Here is a 17919-nt window from a genome sequence, read left to right as displayed (position 1 = left end):
TGTATGACTATATATTAGGACAGAGTCATGACAGGCAATTATGCTGTGTGTTTCACTGCACGTACAGCTCTGCACAGCTTGCACTCTGGAAACAACAACAACAAAAAATAAACACCTTTGTGTTTTTTTTTTAGATAAATTATTATATATATATGTAAATAGGAGGATTAATTAATTGATAATGTGATTACCATTTGAATAAGACCTAGGCACAAAGTCTCCAGTAGAGGGAGTGACCAAATTAAAAATCCCGTGTAAACTACTCTGAATTATATGTTGCTGGAAAACATTTTTATTCCACAAGTGTGAGCAGCCTGGGAAGTGGGGAACTATCAGGAACAGCAGGACAGTATTTTACAGACCCTTGTGCATGAAGTTGCCAGTCACACACCTGTGTGAAAGCCAATGCAATTTCTAATAATGACATTAAAATACGTGAACAGCATTAAGAACCTTTGCTTTCTGCAGTTCATGCACTGTGGCTGCTGACATCTGTGTTGACTGCATTGCACTGCGATATTCAGTATGTCATATACAAGCATACACGGCATTGATCACACTACTTTTCCCTTCCAAAGAAACCCCAAAATTCCGTATTGTATCCTCAAAACCATAATGAAGCTGAATTCTAAATATAGGTGTGTTTCCTTTTCTTTCTAGAAAAATATTCAAATTAATCAAAATGATCAAAAGATTGTTTAGCCTTTAGGTAGCACTGGCTGGCAGTGCCTAAAGCACAGGTAATGACAGCTTAGAGGTACCTCTATTTCCCTGGTGATTCCCTCTTCTCACTCCATCTCCTACAGTCTCCTAGGCACATGGACCTAAAACAACTATCCTCTTGAGATGCAGCTCAGAGAAACTAGCCAGGGTGATGATGAAACATAGAAAGGCCTTTCTCACTATACTTTGAGATGTGAAGGAAGGAATGTGCATTTGTAGTTTATTTATTTTTTAATAAACTCTTTTTACATATTGCATGAGGACTCTTCGTGTGGCAAGCCATTAGACAGGGGAGGTACAGTTTCAGAAGCCTCTCTGTAGAGGTTCACTGAACAGTAGTAGTACAGCATGTTGTCCTATCTAATACAAAAATAGAGTATCCTAATATAAAAAGTAGCATCTATCTAAAAAATTTATGAGGAAAGCAATGTTTGGGGATGCTAAGGAAATGGTGCACTTGAGAGAGGAATAAAGGGAGTGTGAGGGAGAAGAAAAATGAACTCTATCTAGAAAAGAACTGCCAGTGTTTAGTGTAAATATAGTTTTTGATAGAGAACTAGCTATTAAAAAGATCCATTACCTTTGTGCTTTGTTGCAGCTTTTGAGTGTAGGGTTTGTTGTGTGTTTTTATCTTTTTATTTTTATTTTTTGTACCCTAGCTGAACTGTGTGTAAAGTAGTAGTCCCATTTCGGGTGAATTTTTAAGTTCTATAAACTTCATAATTGTAGCACACAAACACTTTTTTCCCAAAGACAAACAATGTAATATCCTCTGGGGAAAACAAGAGGTCTCCAAGTTTAGAAAACAGGCTGGAGTGATCATTAGTGAAGCACAATTTCATGGCAGGAAGTCGGCTTGGATCCTATCTATGTATCCCAGACATTTTATGGTCTGGATACAGAAAGCTCATATGGTGAATGTTGGGGTTTTTAACAGCCATATTTTGGGCCCATAAAATAACCAACTACAACAGTTAATTTTCACCCACACACCCAAATTGCTAGTTGGTATCACAATTTCAGTCCCCTGACACCCCTTACACAAACATACACTATCACCACCAAAAAAAGTAAAACCAGGAGGGTAGTCTTTGGGGATTGCAATGGAAGTTAAAAAAACACACACACCATACACACAAAAACGAGCAGCAGATGACTGATTATACCTTCCAGCAAGTCACAGGAGGAAACAGTTTACAGAATGCATTGCCTCACAGCTCTTCCATCTCTCCATCACCTCCCTGTCCTTTTCCTTTCTTTTCTGGTCTGGTCTCTGTCATCCTCCTTTCGTAAGCTGTTGTAGCCCAGAGCAGAATCAGCAGCTTCCAAGAGTACCAGCAACTTTAAAATTTCCTTTCACCCTTTCAAAAATGGATCCATGTGTTTAAGGAGGAAATACAACAGATAGGTTGCTACTGTGTTGTCTTGTGTTGTGAGAAAATGTAAGCAGGCAGCTAGGTTATCATCTGCTCATTCTAACGAGCACTTAGCCGTACTTAGGACACTGCTATGCCCCGGAAGGAAGAGAAATGCTGATTCTCTATCAGAAAATGAACAAGATGAACAAGCTAAGCTGTGAAACACATTAAAAAACACATTAAAAACTTGTTGGTCATTCAGTTTAATAAGAAAAAAAAAAAAAGAATGAACACGTAAGATAGAGATTTCTCCTTAAGCTGTCTGTAGGATTTGGCTCCAAAATCCCATTAGAAATTACTTAGAAGTAAGCCCCGAGTCCTAGAGATGGTTTTGAAAAACTTGGTTAGCATAAGTTTATTTTCAACAGAGATGTGAGTTAATGTGTAAATATGTGTCTTGAACTAGGACTCTCTTGTTAGGAAGAAAAGATGTAGGCGAGACGTTTAAGTGTAGAGCTTAGGGATATGGTTTAGTGGGGACTGTTAGTGTTAGGTCAGAGATCGGACTCAATGATCTTGAGGTCTCTTCCAACCTAGAAATTCTGTGATTCTGTGTGATTCTGTGATCAGGGATGCATAGCTAATGACATAATTTAGAGGGAGAGGTATTGTCTGATTAATTGTATTTAGCTACTCAGTAACTTAAACTGGGTTCAGATTAAAATGGAGTGATTTTGTTGTGCATACCTAGGAAGACACTTCATGAGATGTAAAAAATGTCAGGCTAAGTATCACAAGTGGGGATTCTGGCTCAGCAGGTTCAAAAATAAGGAATTATTCACAATGGACTTGAAGCATGCAGATTTATAGACCAGTCCTGCGTTTGCAAAATGAGTTATGTAGATTTAAGAGGCCCTTTCTCTTAGGTCCTGAGCACTATCTATGGGAAAACTGTAACACACACACATAGTTCAAACAATTCTAGAAATTGGAAAAACTAGCTGTAAAACTGATTTTAAAATGGTCAAGACACGCCAACCAGCCACATCACCTTCCTGCCTGCCTCATCTAATATCAATCTTGCCCAAACATATGATACAGACTGTAATACATTGCATCTCCTCTTACTATGTTCAGCCTGGTCATCTTCTTGCAGCCAGCTAAGCTAGAGGGGAGATCAGCACACAGCTTGTAAACACAATTCCTTGGCAGTCTGCATGGGAGAGGTGGTATTTTTCTTTAAGCCACTTCCTAGGTATTTCTCCCCTCAAATTGCTTCCATTACATCGTTTCACAGTTTCTCATAAAAAGGAAGACTGCTTCCTTAGGGCTTTCCTGGGCAGAGAACGTGAGAGAAGCTGTAAGCCTCTTGACCTTTCCCTGATGGAAGATGTTTCATTCTGTTGAGGAACTTAAATCATATTTCCAGGGTGGAACTTACCCATGCCACACACTTCAGCATTCAGAGCTGGTCTCTCCTGCTATCTTGCTTTGTGATCCTATAGCATCCTTCACTTGGGAGGCCCCAGCTTCACCTTCTGCACTAGTTCTTTACAGAACTTTGGCCTAGTTTCCTAGTTTATTAACTCTTATTATTAACTCTTGCTTAGTTTGTATCTGCCTGCAGTTTTCCAACTGTCTGAGCTAAGCCCTAACAGAATCATAGAATGGTTTAGGTTGGAAGGCACCTTAAAGATCATCTGCTTCCAACTGGATCAGGTTGCTCAAAGCCCCATCCAGCCTAGCCTTGAAACATTTTCTCTTCCACATGAGATGCACAGCAGGAGCTCACGACAGCACCCTGGCCTACAGGCTCTCTTGCTAAAAATAATACGTATATTACAAGTACAACTGCTGCTGGTGAATCAGGGGTGGGAGGGATTTATGGATCCCTCACTGTCAGCTCTTTGATCTACTTTTTATTTTTGAAATGCAGGTAATTTGGCCAGCAAAAGCTGCTGCTCAAGAACATTTGAGAAACACCATCTCCGATTGATGTGCCTTGCCAGACAGGCTCAGCAAATGACTTTCCCTGGTGCTATTTTAAAAGTCTTTAGTAGAGTTGTGCAATTCACACTAATTCTGAAGAAGTCTCTTGGAACATGCCAAAGATAAAGTGTGCATTTTCAAGACTGCAACATTTTCCAGGTAATTTGGGTTATAAGAAAACGGTTACCTGATCACGTCCAATCTGAGTTCAAACAGAGTATGGTACACCAGATCTTAAAATGGGGCAGATTTTTGTGTTATGATAAATGACTTTACAGATGCACGGAAATTCAAAACTTAAATCAACTTTTCTAGCATGTTGGGGAGAGTAGTGAAAAAATAGCTTTACACCCTACTCATCAAGGTTATGGCATACACTTTTATTATGTAAAGTGTGATTTATCTGCTGTCTTGCATATGTTCCTTTGGGGATTGAGATCCAGGTTGAAGAGAGAGAAGAGCTGAAATGTTGTTTTCTGAGAGAGTGTTCTATTTTTTGAAATGTGATATATATAGCAGATTTCAGCTGTAAATATGTAACAATAGCAACAGCACTCTTGAGCTAACTGTTTACACCATTGTGGAAAACAGAACTTCTGCCATTTATCACTCAGCTTGAACCAATACTTTTACAGTTCAGAGTTTGTGTTTGTAGCAAGCCTTTTCCGGCTTTAATTGTCAAAGATTTTATTTCTGATCAAAGTGATACAAAATGAGCCACACTGAACTTAGACAATGTATCACTACTAAAACTGGTTTCCAGATAGCTCATTTTCATTTTCTGTAAATCAATTTAGAGTGGTTAGTCTTATTGTGTGGTTTGTATGATTGCAAGAGAATTTAAAAGCAAACTTCAACACTCAGCAAATTCATGGAAATCCAATGACAGACTTACTGAGCTAAATGCAGCTAGAGAATGTTGAACATGGGAGACTTCAGTCTAACATAGCATAGCTGGCAGCCTTTGTTTCATGATTCATCTTAATAATTACCATGTAAAATTAGGAGTTTTAATCCGCCTGTAAAGGGCGCCTTCCCAGCATTTGATGTTCTCTTCTAAAGCAGTATCAGTTAATACAACAGGGTGCAATCTCAACTGCAGTGGAGAATCACTAAAATACTGGCTCAAGTCAGCGAGTGCTACCATGCAGAAGGAAATGTTTTGGACTTGCATTGCAATTAAATGGAGCAGTCCTATGAGCCTTCAGAGTTGCTAATATTGATTGGAGTATATTATATATTTTTAAATATTCCTCCGATGCATCTTTATTCTAAATGTAAAGCTCTAACTTCAACTCAGAGGGCTGTAGTCTGCCATGAACTCTCTGCACGTTATCTTACATGTGTCAAGTGGCAAAAGCATAAGGCTTGCTTACATCAGCCTAAATGAAAGTAATTTAGGTTGAATGTTTGGCTGATGCTTCAGTTTCAATATCCACATAATGGTGTATGCAAATGCCTGCTTACAAATTCAGAGCTCTCCCAAATGCACAAGGCATACGTTTTTTGTATGGGCAATACTGGATTGTCTCAATTACCAGTTCCAAAATTCCCACTAAAACTGTGTAAAAAAATGTTTCTTTGAATTAAAACAAAGGCTTCAACCTTGCAGTGCTTTTAAAAGGCAATCCTACACATAATCCACAAGGTAGCTTGGACATAGCCTCAGATATGAATTTTAATTAGTTTTCCTTCTCATATATGGTCAGTATCATAACTAACACTCTGCATATGTATTCATTCCATCAGGTTGGATTCAGCTGGAGGAGTGTTTACAATTATTGTAAGCAACCATATTTTACCCTTTCATAGGCTGGGACTGTAGCATGAAAAGGATGTTAAACCCTGCTTTAAAACAAAGCATTACATGGTTGCTGCTATTTTTCCCAGAGCTCTTTGAACACCTTTTCCTACCAAAATCAGTTCTTTTAAAAAGAGAGGATAAAGACTTATTGGAGAGTACGGAAAATAAATTAACCCTGATTGGAGTACAACCTTTGCAACAGTTTTAATCCCTGAAGTGCAAGAGCAGACAGCAGCTCTAGCAGTGTACTGTAGCTGAGGAATGTGTTCCTAAGCCTACCAAATGCAGAGTGAGGCTGCAGTGGCTCCCAGGTCGGACAGGAGGCAGTGGATTGTGCTGACCCAGCAGAGGAGCTTGTTGCAGACATGGGAGATGTGTGCAGGGAGCCAGGGGGAGTGAAAATCACTCGGCTGGAGGCAGCCAGCTGGTTGTTAGCAAACTTTAGGTCAGGAAACAAAGCAGAGTGCCAAAAGTTGGAAGGGCAGCACAGGGAAAGGCTGGTGCTACAATTGCTGGTTGTGTTTCTTGAGGCCTTCAGCACTGGGGACAGTCAGAAGCAGAGGCTGGAAAGGATGATTTGAGGCACCGACTCACTATGGCTGTCCTTACAAAATGTTCAGCTGACATTTAGCAGTTGTGAACTTCCTGAGCTTTGTAAACCCCGTTGGTCAAAGTTTTAGTGACCCTGGGGAGAAACAACCAACCTGGATGGAAACCACTCACTCAGTGACATTTACTTCTCTGCAGTAGTTTAGAAGCCCACTTGTCCAGCCAGTGCACCAAAATTGTGGGGCACATTTTAGTTACTGGTGTGCAGAACTCCATTTTTCTTAATGTAACTGGGAGAAGTTGTGATACAGCGAGTGGTACCAGACAGCACTTTTTCCCTTGCTGCAGACGGATGACTGCATGTCTCTCTATCCTGTTGTTCCCAGTATGTACCACAGGGAGCAACCTAACCTGCGGTTGGCTCCTTTTTGAGTGTAAAGCTCAATCTAACAAATTAGCAAATTAACAAATAACTTTCAAGGAGAATTGCTGGATCAAGCAGGCTCTTCTGCCCGCTTATGCCTCCGCTCTTCTCACACTCTTCATCCTATGGCTCATCCCTGCATGACGACACTGAAAACTAACCTATTTTATTTTTCTGGACAATTATTTGACCAGATGGGTTCCCTATGCTGACAGTGCACCGTGAAACTTCTTGTGGAGGGCTTTGCATTGGGCTGGGAAGGAGACATTGCTTTAGCAATTTTGCTGACAAATGTCTTACAGTGGTCTACGCAGCATGACCTGGGGGACCAACTAGCACAGGGGTGCCTGCTGGTGGCTCCCTGGGTCTCTTACGTGCAAGAGAAGGTCTGCAGGGCAGTGAGAAACATTTTTTGAACTTTTCCCAGTATGTAGGCTGTACCACTTCAGAACTGTCAGAACTAAAAACACTAAAGAGAAAAAAAAAACCTCCCTTTTTATAGCCTACTGTCTCGTTGAAAGTGATTTATGAAATGAAGCTTCCTGCCCACCCAGTGCACAGAACAAATACAGACAGTGCTTTGAAATAACTACAGTACTATGCTATTTTCAGTAATATTTAGCTCAGACTTAGCCAAGAAAGCCCACTAAGCTTAGCAGACAGACATAAAAAGAAACACTCTTTTTGCATTTTTGTGTGTGTGTGCATCTATTTTAGGTTTCACTCCTCTTTTCACTAGTTGCATTGCCAACTATCAGTGTAGCAAAGTCCCAGCTCGGGAAAATGCTTTAAGCCCACGTCTCATAACAGCTCTTGAGCACACACCTAATTTTAAGTACCTTAATAAATATAAGCATGTGCTTGAATTGAAATACTCCTATCTCTTGTAGTGAAGCTACTTCTTGAGTTCATTCTCTTGAAGCAGTGGAAAATCTTGTGGTCCATTTGCCTGTGTGATTTGACAGTGTTTAGTGTATGTTTGTTTAGGAAGTACCCTTTCAGTGACTAGCATCACAAGATTATTACCTGTCAGCTAGCATCAGGAATACAGTTAAGGAGGAAGCTTGAGTTGACACTCTTGGCCATTCACTGCACCCATTTCTACTCTATCTGCAAATTGTGAGCTGTTACTTGTTTTCACAATTACATATAGGAGAAAATAAGATGAGAACTACCAGGTAATTCGGAAGGTCTGTCAGGTCCTGCATAGTGAATGCCTATGGAATAATGTAAAAATCAGATCGAGCATACAGTGATACTTCTTCAAAATACTCTTCCATTTTTCCCAGCAATTTGGAGGTTGATGGGTATCTTAAGCCAGCAAAGTTATTTTTGCAATGGGTGGCCTTTTTTTTTTTCTTAAAAAAAAAAAAAAAGAAATATATATATATATATATATCATCTAATGCCTTTGAATGCATGCAGAACTCAAGCAACCTCTTTGTCCTTCAGCAGAGATTTTACAGGGCTGCTGTCTGACAGAGCATCTCCTTGACTTGTTTTGAATCTCTCATTTTCATGTTCTGCATGACGCTGCCTGGCTCTTGTGCTATGAGACAGCATATTACAGTTCCCCTTTTTCTCTGTGCTACTCAGACAGTCACAGTGTTTGTCCTGTCCTCCCAGGTATTTATGTTCCTTACGAGGAGTCCCCCTTTCCACAGGGAAATTTTTTCACTTGGTAGTTCTGTTTGTACCAGTAAAGATGCTTGCAGGAGTGAGTCTAGCACAGACCACAGCAATAATCAAAACCAAGAGAGCAGTGCTTTGTTTGAGGCACTCTCTGTAGTGAAGATTTCTGTCTGGTTCTGGATATCTGGATCCTTGTAATACAGTGTTTTTTGTAACTCTGGGAAAGTGGAGCTCCTGCCACTTGGGCTTCTACTCTGCAACTTGTGGGATACACATGCCTTTTAGTTTCAGACTGCTCCATCATTATAGTATCCTCTCACATAAAACCATGAAATATTGATAGAACTTACAAGCTTATATCAAAGTTTCCTACCCTCCCCTTCACTCCATTTTCTAATTTTCCTGGTTCAACTTGTCTTTGTTACTCTGACCAAGCTCTGGGATCTATCTCACTGATGAAAGAGACATCAGTGGTGCAAAACTATCTAGAAATCTCATCGTGTTCAAAACACACTAAGAAAGGTCTCTCTTCTTGGTGTTCCCACGCTGTTAACACGTGGTTTTCTTATTGTGGTTTACTTTATAGATCAAAACCATGTGCTGTATTAGGAAATGCTATGGAAGGTCCGTTTCTCATGATAGCTTATCAGATGAGATCCTTTAGAACATACATTAAATATACATCAAACAATATCTGTATTTTATTTCACTATCTCATTTTAAGAGAATGGTAAGAAAGCACCAGCAGTGATAAGGACACGGACCTTGTGTCTGTGCTCCCATGTATGCAGATGTACTCTCCTACCCAAGTAGGTCTCCAAAGAAATCTTATGAAAGGACGTTTTAAAATGAGAAGTAACATGTTTTTTTTAGTTTAATGATATATAACTCAGTTGCATGATAAATAAAAAAAAATGCTGAGACTCCACTAGATATAAAAGTATTATTTAATCTACATGCTACCCATGACACTATATGTCTGCTTATACTTTCATTGCCAACTAGGGTAAATTTTGATTATTTTTTTTTTAATTTGAAACCCTTTTGGGATATTTGTGTTTTACAGTCCTAAGACCTGAGATAGAATATGTCTTTTAACATTCTAAGAAACAGGCTAAAAAATTCAAAAGCAGTAGCTGCATGCTCTGCAGAAGATCCCAGGTGAAATGGGATGTTTCATTCTCAGCCCAAGAATTATTAAAAATAGTTCCTTATCAAAGAGTAGGATACTGACTTGCAGACTTTCTGATGCAGCATTACTCAGTCAGGCATGCTGCTCCTTTTATATATCTGTTTTTCTTTCTTCTCCTAATTCAGGAGAGACTTCGACCCAGCACTTTGTCATGCATTAGTAACTCCGAAAACATGTTTACTTAAGTACAAAACCACATTAGCTCAGCATTATTGTATGCCTCAAACACATAAATTACAATATATTGTGGGGTAGGAACTTTGATCAAGAAAAGCCCACACTGAATTAACTTGGAGGTGGGGAGGAGGGTTGGAACATTAAATATTCCTTGTCTCCTTTTGCCCTCATCCCTACAATTCTCTCTACTAGTCAGTCTTTCAAATTGCTTGCTATGTCTGCACTGCAGGCTACAAGAAATAAAGCAGTAGCACTCCTAGGAAGATCATGTTATTTCACGGTTCTGACCTCTTTAACTAACATCCACTGCTATACACAAAATCTCAAGTGGCACTTGTAGCAAATTCTCCCTTGTTTTCCCCAACATTTTCTCTCTCACCCTAATAGCACTGGGGTTCTGGAATAGTACTTTTCCTTCCCAAAGACGCTTTTCTATATAGAGAGACTCCCCCTCAAATGAATAAATAAATAAATGAAAACACAACCAGTAACGTGCAGCTAAGTTATTTTTGCCACCGGAGGATCCGCACTAGGATTTTTGCCCTATATCAGTATTTCAGGACTCTTGTCCTTGGTAGAGACCATTGCCAAGGCTGCCACCAGAGATGCCAAGTGCCTGCATACGTGGTCCAGATGGCTTCCCTCCTGCTCCTTGCAGGACAGCTTCTGGATGGGAGAAGGTAGGGCTAAGAAAGACAAACAAGTTTCTTCCATACAGACCCAATACATTTGACCCAGTATGAAATGGCTTGCAGGTTAACAAATCTGGGAAGCATGTTTTTTTTGTTGTTTTTTTTTTCCCTGACAGCTCTGTTCATCCCTTTTTGGAGGGCCTGTTGACTGTCATTATATGCTGCACTGAAAGAACTAGTAAGTGGCTGCTCTCAAGTTGATTGCATTGCCATTGATGCCAGAAAGCATACAAGAAATAGCTTCACTGCCTGGATGTGATTTAAAGATTGAGGAACAAGTATTACTTCCATCGAAGCTGGAAGAAACTTTATTCCTGATGTAAATGGAAGGAGAAATCATTTCTCTTGTATTTGAAGTGTGATTTGGTTGATTAGGCAACATTATATGCTGTTAATCAGTTAAGTAAAAGATTGTTCTTGATACAAGTGTTAGATTTTTGTTTTATTTAGTATGTTTGTAAGCACAGAATACTAAAGCCATAAAGTTTGAGAAACTTCATACTCAAAGGGAGTAACTTGCTTGTCTATTTATATATATACACACATACAGAGCATTTCATGATAGTTTGACTCTGATATTAGCATGTTTTCCACATTATTCATCACTTGTTTTTTGCAAGTTAGAACATACTCCAAGCCGTAGGCTGCATCTGGTGCTGTAAGTGTTTAAAGGCCATGTAAAATAAGAAATTGATACAGCTATTGTATGTAACTTTGTGCTTTTAAAGGGCTTGGATCATGTAAATAAGTGCTGGGTGTCTTGTCCAGCAGTCCATCCTTGCTGGGAAAATCCTGAAAAAAACACTTTTTTTTTTTTTAAACAAGAACAGACTAAACCAAAGAAAAGTGTTTTACAAGAAGCATAAAATCTAGCAATATGGGAAAGCAGAGAGTAAGTATAAGGACTTTGTGTACTAGTACTCATCAGAGATCACCTGCCTTTCCATGTTACTTCTGCTCTGTAGTTTGATTTCAATAATGTAAGGTACTTTAAGCAATTACATTTTGTCAGTTCAAAGAGATAGCCACTAGATAGCCTCAGTATGTCCCTAGATGTCACCTAAATTAAAGGTGTCATCTTTCTAGCTCAAGAAGCCTTATTCTCTATTGGACCCAAAAGTCCTGAAAGGAAGATGGATTCATTGCAACTCCACAGGGTCAGTGCAATGTACCAGCACATAATGAACTACAGCGGTTCAGCAGTCCTACAGAATATCACATATGGGCATTTGGCAGCCTGTCAGCCCATATGCTATTTCATGCCATCATATCTAATGTGAGGGCATCAGCAGGGAGCGAAAGGACAGCTTTTGTACTTGCTTTAACACATTTGTGGTGAAATGTCAAGAAAACATGAAAGTTTTCCTGATGACCCCCTATGTATTACAAGCTCCACCAAATATACCATAGACTTACACAAGAAATGAGCTCACAATCTGGCTCAGTTGAAGCCCAAGGAACTTTTTTATTTCAAATAAAGAAAATATTATGTTTGTTATGTGTATGCAAATTAACATTAAAGAAACATAGGTTCCAGAATATCTGCAAGAAACTGTCAAGGCATGTTCAAATATTTCATATGCTGCACATTGTATTTCCATGTTCCTCAAGGCTGTCCTGAGAATTGATAATTATAGTTCATGAGTTAATTCAGAGCAGTTACAGGAATTATAGGTAGTGGAGCTGCCATTAATTTATCTTATTTAATATAACCAAGAAGTAGAAAATGGACTTAAATGGTTCTTTAAGTGCCATGCCACTTTATGACTGTCATGTTGTTGTGCACATATTACTAAAAAGAAAAAAGGAACCAGGGGATTTAAGAAGGAAGTCTGTATTGTAATTTCCAACACTAAAGGAAGCTACCCATATTTTCTTAGGAGTGTTGCTTAGTTTATTTTTTCTCAGATCAAAAAGACAACAATTAATTGATTTATGATCACTGTAAAGGTCACAGCCCACAGAACAAGCGGTCGTGACAACTCTTCCTCATCTTTAGAGAAAAATTCAAAATAGTACTGCTGTTGGATTTCTACATGCTTCTACAGACACCCTTCTCCAAGCCTGCTAATGCATTTGGAATTAATTATTGGTACAGTGATACAGCTCTTGTAATACACAATTAGATTTCTAGGGTTTAATTAGCATCTACAGAAAGCACCTAGAAGCACGAGTTTATGCAACTTACAGTTCACTACATAGATGATCCATGTTTAGCTCCATCGACAAGAACTTGCCTTGTGCATTCAGAGGTTCCCATTACAATATGTAGCTCTAAATAATCTAAGACGACACACTCACGGTGGTTCATCACATGTACAGCAGGATTCCCAAATCAGAGCTCAGGTATCACACTTACTATGCATAAATTTACTGAAAGGAGTTTGCCAGAACCAAGCAGAGCAGTGTCTGCTGTCAACTGCTGTCAGAGATTACTACTGAGTCCAGACAGGGCTTTGCTTTGACCTGAAAAGGTACGGGAGTAACTGGGCTCACATTCACTCTGCTTTGCCATTTTTCTCATTGAAGATAAAAGCACCTTTGGGAGTCCCTTTTGAAACATACAAAAACACCCTGCTCACATCAGCAGCCCATCAGAGTGCAGTGGACCTTGGAGGTCCTCCTTATGGCTGCATTTAAGGTCCATCCACAGTGTCTGGGGAGATGAATTCATTGATCACAAAGTTATCTAGCCCCTTTTTGGATCTCTTGATGCTGTATCTCTCCACTGCCTGTGACAGCAAGTCCTAGAAGTTTGGTAATTGGTTGGTGGTATAAATTGAGCTGTGGTTTTATAAAGCTGTCAGTGTTGGTTAGCTCTTGGATGTTTTCAGAACTCAGCATTAGGTGAGTAGGCTTTTTTTTTTTTTAAGGAGAAAAAAAAAAAAAGAAAAGCAGTGTCACAGCTAAATTCATCCTCCTTCTACCAGGTTCAGGAGCCCCACTACACCTGTTAGGTGTACCTTCACCCCTTCCCTTAATACCTTAATGCCTGTCCTCATCAGGCACTGAAGGCAGTCTGATCTGCCACCCCTGTTCATTGGGGTTGTGTTACTCCTACCTGCTCCAGGCTTTCCATGGCATGCTGGACATCAGAGACATCTTAGTGTCAAGCCCAAAGCAGGAGCCCTGAGCCTGGCACCTTCTCACCATGGGGCACCTCCACAGCCATCCCCAGTGCCAACAGCCAGCTTGTTGTCCCCTGCCCCAATTATCACCTGCCATAAAGCCCTCCTCCCTGCCAATCCCTCAAACCAAACTGACACAAAAATGCCCCCAGAGTACTGAAAATCACCGTTTTATTCTCTCCTGGGGTCAAGGACACCCCACCCCCTCATGGGATGAAGGCCCCAGGTGCCACAGCCTCCACTCCCTGATGAAATAATCAGAACAAAGTCAGCTGCCCTCTGCAAAGTTCCGTGTGTGTGCTCACCTGGCCCGTGGCCAGAGCCACTTGCACACCCCATGCTCCCAACACCCTGTGTTTGGTGACTCTTGTACCCTTTGAAACTCACTTCGCTGTGCCTCTGTCTGCCTGCATGGCATGAAAGCCATGCAGTGGTGTCCTTTGTGGAGTTAATCTATAAAACCCCTTCTGTTTTCGCTATCGGGGCCCCTACAGTGCACCTAGCTTTTCCTGAGGGGTAGGCTGCTGGCTATGACACATGAGCAGGCACAGCCCAGGCTGTGGCAGTCACGGTGGGATACCAGTGCCCTCCTTCATTCCCCACATATCACCCTGGGCAATATTTATCAGCAGATGCTGTTGAGTCGCAAGGACCTCTACTAAGACAAATCACTGATGGTAAGTAGTCGCATTCCATTGGCTGTCACATTTACTTGATGCTTGCTGATTTATTTATTTTTTAATGTCTTTTAGTAAAATGTAAGCCAAACAAGAGCTTCATGTCACTGCATCTGCAACCGCGTGTTTGCATCACGGGCTGTCGAGGTGACCATCAGTTTGTGGTGCCTGCACACAAGTGAGGCCACCGACCTGCTGAGAACAAAAGGCAGACAGAGCTGACATGAACACATGCCTGTCTTCTCTGACATGGACTTGTGTTCCATCAGATGGCTTTCATATTGTCTTGAAAAGAGCAGATGAGGCTAGTGAAGCTGTCAAGTGATCTCAGCTTGCTTAGCACCTTTCAGACACTTGCTTGACTGATAAAACACAATGCCTTGGGCTAATCAATACAGACACAGGTGCTAGTCCCCACCTTTTTCCTGAATCTCCTTGTCTCTGAACTCTATGTATTTATATAGGCTATATACACTGTGCTAAGATTGAGCTGTAGTGTGCCAGGACTGCAAACCTTCTGTGAAATTTAACAGCACCTGCTTAACACCTGGTCAGAGTGATAGATCAGAGCCTTAAGTACAATAGGGAAAAAAAAAAATAGCTCCTAGAAAGACATCGTGCTAAAAGGAAATCAAGAGAAAGATCAAATAAAGTGCAGACTCCAAATGCTCTCTGTGTTAAGGTCCACCTGTCTCACCCTATTTCATTCTAGCAGTGCCATCAGTAAATTTTCACTTTGCAAATACAGCTGCAGCAGGTTTGTTTATCAACTTCACAGCTTTGGGCAGCAGCTCCATCACTGAACACTGCTGGGTATTATACAGATGAAGAGACCACAGATGCCTTACCCCACATATTTACAGCCTGGCGGACAGATCTGTGCCACTAAACACACTGAAGAGAGCTGGCATTGTAGTGGAAGCACTTGTCATTTCTCTGCCTGGTCACGTGTGTGTCTGGAGACCTCTTCCTTACTCCAACAAGGACCCAACCCAGGGACTTGCTGTAGGACTTGCTGCTGACCCTGCAGACCAGGTCCCCAAGCTGCTGCACTTGCTCTGCTGCCTCTCCCTCCAGTACCACACCAGTGTCCACGCCTCCTTGCTGTGGCATTCTACCTTAAGAAAATTATTTCTTCTGTTTCTTTATCTTACATCCTAGGGAATAAATCTATTATAGTTCCTTGTTTGCTGCTGAGATAAGGAGCTGTGGAGAGCTGTGCTCTGGAGGAAGACTCTGTAGGGGAAAAAAGGTAAATCAGGACCAAGCTATTTAATACGCACTGTCACACTGTATATGGTTGTAAACTTGGCTTCCCAAGACCAAGGCAATCTGATTAAGCACGTTATGCTATAAGAGAGTCATAAATGTGTTTTTTTTTCAGGTAGCCGCTCAACATCATATAGTGAGGTCCATTTCTTGATGTTATTGTCTTTATTGTATTGTATATAGCATATGTCATCTACAACTGTTTTGTGATCTCAGAATATGGATTGTAGAATGCACCCTAAAACTGCATACATCCATAGGCTCATGGAAAAATTTAGGTGCTAATGTAAGCTCAACTCAGACTCCACTTCTTGTTCGGCAGCATCCTAAGGTTCTTGTCAGAAGAGCTGCTTCCCAGCCTGTCCTAGCCTTTGCACACTTTGGCATCATACACAAACTGCCAACTCCTGAACGTAGACACCCAATACATGCTAAAGTCAAACTACACGAAAGGCAGTGCTCTCCTCTCGTTCATCTAATACATGGCAGCAGAGAGAAGATGTAAGAATGTTGGTTCTGCATGTTCAGTTTGACCTGAATATTTTTAATTACCTTTTTCATTATAAGCAATAAACAATATCCCACACCCTTTCTAGGCTGTGGTTCCTTTCCAGCAATATTTTGTATTCTGGAAGTATGATGGTATGTACTAGTATGACTATTGTTTTTATCCTATTATAGGTCCACATGGGAAAGAGCAAATCCAACATGAGATTTCTACTTGAAGAAATAGACCAAGGTGAGATACTCTCAAATGTTGTGCTCATCATTTTTAAAGTCAAATACTTAATAACTGGAAATTGTGGAATGATAGAATGGGAACTGCATATTCATGTCGCTTGGTGAAATGTTTCAGTTCTGTCCTTTGCAGGATGGACTCTAGTCACAGAATGGTTGAGGTGAGCAGGGACTGCTGGAGACCACTTCATAAAGTCTCACTGCTCAAGCAGGGCCACCTGGGTTGCCCAGGACTATGTCCAGATGGCTTTTGAGTGTCTCTAAGATGCCACAACATCTCTGGTCAACCTGTGTCAGTGCTTAGTCACCCTCATAAGTATGGAAGTGTTTCCTGATGTTCAGAGGGAACCTCCTGTGTTTCAGTCTGTCCCTGTTGCCTCTTTTCCTGGCACTGGGCACCACTGAGAAGAGCCTGGCTTGCATTTCCATTCACTTCACTGTCTGCTCATTCAGCCCATGCTGCAAAAGCATGTCGACAAGGATTCTGTGGGAGACAGCGTTGAAAGCCTTACTGAAGTGAAGACAGACTATAAATATGCACTGCTCTTCCCTTGTTTATCAAGCCAGTCATTTAATCAGAGAAGGAGTCTACCAGTTTTGCCTGGAATGGAGTTAATTTTCTTCATAGTAACTCATATGGTGCTGTATTTTGGATTTGTGACCAGAACAGGCCACAGCAAAGCAGGTACAATTATGAAGGGACTGTGCCTCATGGATAAGACCACACCAGAGCAGGTACACCACAGACAGGTCCATATCCCAGCAGGTACACCACAAAGGGACTGCAGCCTGTAGATGATATCATGCTGAACCAGGGCAAAGGGGGGAGTTCAATATTCAAGCCTATGGAGAGGTCCAAAGGGATAAGAGGAGAAAATTGTCATGGCTATCCCTATAAACTGCTGCAATCCATGGCTGTTATAGGCAGTATACCCATGGTATGTTATAGGAAGTAGTATATCAGGAATGCCTCACCACCAGCCAGGCTAGGCAAGGGTAGGACTTCTTTGCAAAGTAAAATCCTATAACCTGGCCCAAAGGGACTGTAGTGGATGGAGATACCATTAAATTATTGTAATGTGTGATCTGAGTTGTTTGTTACAGGAAGTAGTGTAGCAGGAAATGCTTGAAACAACAGAGGGCAACTCTCACAAGAAGCCATGGAAATGCAGCAGTGACACAGCCTGAGCTGGCTTTGGTGCCCGGTAACTCCACACCAAATACCGTCTCCCCTGTCCTGAGTGACCACCATCACAGATAGACCCCATTGATGGACTCAATGGGCATTTTATGGCCATGTTGCAGGCACATAGGCTAAGGGAATGATATCTGTGTTTATATCAAAGGTGGGAAGCTGGGTGGTGGTTAATAAGGATGTATTGGATAGTGTGGGACCTAAGCATGATGTAAATGGTATGGAATAAGGGATAGAGATTGTACTGGCTTTGGCTGGGCTGGAGCTCATTTTATTCATAAAAACTTGTATGGTGTTATGTTTTGGATTTGTGACCAAAACAGTGTCAATAATACGCCAGTGTTTCAGCTGTTGCTAGACATTGCTTACATG

The 17919-nt window shown here is 40.9% G+C and overlaps 1 long non-coding RNA gene across 7 annotated transcripts in view; it reads left to right on the top strand.

The window, feature by feature from the left end:
• LOC137859677 (uncharacterized) overlaps positions 1-12597 on the top strand; it is a 53762-nt gene extending 41165 nt beyond the window's left edge. For 3 of the 7 annotated variants that reach the window (XR_011098458.1, XR_011098461.1, XR_011098464.1), the window contains 2 exons: positions 4018-4229; positions 10657-12593. This is a non-coding gene — a long non-coding RNA (uncharacterized lncRNA). Of the gene's footprint in view, positions 1-4017; positions 4230-10656 lie in introns of all 7 variants that reach the window. The other 4 variants (XR_011098462.1, XR_011098460.1, XR_011098459.1 and 1 more) reach the window with 4 other exon arrangements.
• Positions 12598-17919: the final 5322 nt, after the last annotated feature.

Source organism: Anas acuta, chromosome 7 (assembly GCF_963932015.1).
Source record: "Anas acuta chromosome 7, bAnaAcu1.1, whole genome shotgun sequence".
Taxonomy (NCBI): domain Eukaryota; kingdom Metazoa; phylum Chordata; class Aves; order Anseriformes; family Anatidae; genus Anas; species Anas acuta.
The sequence above is the reverse complement of the archived record's forward strand: the minus strand, read 5'-3'. Positions and strand labels throughout refer to the sequence as shown.